Genomic DNA, 3,557 nt, shown 5'->3' on the forward strand with positions numbered 1-3,557 from the left:
TTTCTCTTTTTTGTTTCATGTTTCTTTTGTTAATTAGCTAGTATAAGCTGCGTACTTCTGATAATGTTATGTGCACTGACATATTTGTACATGTTCCCCTGTTATTGTACCATATGCAGACACCTTTTTCTGACAAATGCTTGTACTGACAATTGTTAATTTCTTTTAATAAAACAAACATTATACCATCTATAGCAGAGGTCTCCAACCTGCCGACCTCCAGATGTTGCAAAACTACAACTCCCAGCATGCACAAACAGCCAACGGCTGTCCGGGCATGCTGGGAGTTGTAGTTTTGAAACATCTGGAGGTTCCGTAGGTTGAAGACCACTGATCTATAGTACTGCACTGTAAATCTCTCCCCAGCACTGTGCCACTATGTCATAGCAGGGCAGAGCAGAGGTGATCTTGCAAGTAGGTGCTCTTCTGTGAATCACTGGTCTCTACAAAAAAAAGACCACTGCGGATAATGATAGGTTACCAGAGTGACAGAGGTATATTTTATATTACAGGTAAAATTGTGGAAAACACTTATCTGGAAGTTATATTAGGCTCTATGACACCCTATGTAATATCTCTTTTTGAAAATCATTGTTCAGTTTAATTGGGAAACAGCATTTGATATTTTGTTTATCCCTAAACTATATGTAAGCAATACACAGATTAACCACTAGAGGACACATTTGCGCTGCTTTCATTTGTTTTGCATGCAATAGCAGCTATTTTAGGTCTTGCTCACGGATTGCTTTCTTTTCCCAAAACTGGGGATTTGTGAATAAAAAAGAAAGCATATTTAGAAACAACTCATGGATTGGGGCTTAATTATGTATGCAAAAGACACCAAAAGCAGGGACCCCCCCCCCCCACACAATCTCTGCTGTGGCAACCCAGTCATTCGGTGCACGGAGCGAACTTCGCTCTGTGATTGATGACTAGCAATGTGGTGCCTGAGGCTCGTGACGTCACACCATGCACCCTCCCATAGACTTGCATTAAGGGGGTATGGAATTATGTCACGAGGGGGTCTGGCCGTGATGTCACGAGCCTCCGGAAAACACTGTATGCTGTAGGGAGATCGCAGGGGGGGGGGGGGGGGTACAAGCGGCGGGACCCCTGTGATCAGACTCCTTATCCCCTATCCTATGGATAGGGGATAAGATGTCTAGGGGCAGAGTACCCCTTTAAGCCTATTATTCTGCTTCACTTATTCCAGAAGAATTTACTGTCTCCCATAAGGAAGAAGACAATGAGTGAGATAAATAAAAATTGTCTAGTTCTTGAACTAGATTTGATATTCCGACCAAAACGCGTCACCTGTCTCTTCACATTCTATATCTGATTGACTCATAAAAGAGAAGCTTTTAATCTGAAGAACTGCGCTGTATATTTTTCTCTGTTTTCTACATTAAACACAATGGATGTCCACACGGGTCCATGCTGGGCGCATGTGGAGTGAGTTTTAGTTATTGAACTGTGTGTATTTTCAAATCTGCTCTCACTATTCGTTGAGATTGTGCAACTACATATAAGAAAAATCCATCATAACTTGTCCTACACATACATATTTGTGTTGGAAAATATAAGTGTTTATGTCATGACTGCAATGTATACAGCCGATGTGTTTAATGGCTAAGTCTCATATGTATGTGTTTATATTATGCACCTGTGAAAAAGTTCCCGAAAACAGAGTTTCAATTTACCATGCTTCAAAATGACTGGTTAGGAAGTAACTATTCGTGCAGGACATAGATGTGACTTTTTACTGATGAGTTGAGGGACTCAGGTGTTTGCTGAAGCAGTGACCCAGTGGTTAGTACCGCTACCTTCACATACTGGAGGCCTGTTTACCAATGTAGCATCTGCTTAGAGTTTGTATGTTCTTCCTGTTTTCTTTTTTTGTGGGTTTCCCCTGGGTGCTTAGATTCCCTTCCACACTGCAGAAAACATACTGAGGGGCATTTATCAACCCTTTTACCCGAGTTTTTCTGTGTAAATTTGTTGCAAAAAAGTTGCTACTGCGACACCGTGACTTTTCATGCGACAATCATCTATGCGAGCAAGTTTTGTTTTTTTGACTACGGTACGCGGGTTTGAAAACTTTACTTGGTTTAGTCAGGTATTTATTAACTGCGACAGTCGCAGCTGCCCAATAAAATGTCGAAACGGCTGTAAAAATTTACTAAATTTACTCCAGCTCCAACATGGAGCAGGAAAAGCTACTGCCGCCCGGGCTCCGACATACTTTCTCCCCGCTACCCTCACTTCGCTATAGGGACACTGCAGTGATTTACATCCCACCCCTCTCACCTGCCAGCGCCACACAACTCCCATCTGTCTGCTAACTGTTGCAAGACTACAAGTCCCAGCATGCCCTTACAGTGAGGACACGCTGGGAGTTGTAGTCTTGTAGCAGCGGGAGCTGAGCAGCGCGGGCGGGAGACAAGGAGGGATGTATATCAGTGTCCCCATCATTATTAAGTGAGGGTAGCGGGGAGGCAGTATGAGGAGCCTGGGCGGCTGCACTGTAATGTCAGCCCGGGCTCCTTATAACATAAACCGGTGCCGCAGACTCTGAAATCCCCTGCTGTCATTTCACATTTCCCGCTGGGTCCTGTTATTGGCCAGGACCAGCAGCCAATCACAGGACCCGACCGAAACAGTGACATGATTAGGGGATATAAGAGTCTGTCAAGGGGGGGTCCATCAGCATACACCCCCCCCCCCCACCGGCCTTCACCTGCGCTGTGCCCATCCGTAACCCCCCCCCGGCCTTCACCTGCGCTGTTCCCGGCCTCTGCCCCCACCAGCACCCCTCTACTCCCCCCAGTCCCCCCCCCCCCCTGGCCTTCACCTGCACTGTGCCCAGCCTCCGCTCCCACGTCTTCGGTTGCGCCGGCCTCCATTCCCACGTCCCTCCGTCAGTGTCGTCACTCACAGGGCGCCCCGGAGTGAAGGATCGCTGCGCTGGATGGGTGAGTGTGTGTGTCTGTCTCTATCTGTGTGTGACTGTCTGTGTTTGACTGTGTGTGTGTTTGTGTGTGTGTGTGTTTGTGTGTTACTGTGTATGTGTGACTGTGTGTGACTCTCTGTGTGTGTGTGCCCGGGCTCCCTTTGCAGGACTACAACTCCCAGCATGCCCTTACTGTAAGGACATGATCGGAGTTGTAGTTGTGCAGTGCAGGCGAATGACAAGCTTGTCCCCTGCCCCCAGCTGTAGGACTACAACTCCCAGCATGTCCTTACTGTAAGGGCATGCTGGGAGTTGTAGTCCTGCAGCTGGGGGCAGGGGACAAGCTTGTCACTTGCCCACACAACTCCTGCACCACACAACTAAAACTCCCAGCATGTCCTTACTGTAAGGGCATGCTGGGAGTTGTAGTCGTGCGGGGCGGGAGATGTGCGAGCAGGTGATAATAAATGTACTAACTTTTTTTTTTTTCTTCTCATTTCAGATCCGTGTATCCTGTGGACTCCTTCGGATTTGGTGGACTACTTCGATGACCAGTGTTTTTCTTTGATTTTAATAAAATGGTTAACGAGGGCTTGTGGGGGAGTGT

The sequence above is a fragment of the Hyla sarda genome, chromosome 4 (genome assembly GCF_029499605.1).
Source record: "Hyla sarda isolate aHylSar1 chromosome 4, aHylSar1.hap1, whole genome shotgun sequence".
Taxonomy (NCBI): Eukaryota; Metazoa; Chordata; class Amphibia; order Anura; family Hylidae; genus Hyla; species Hyla sarda.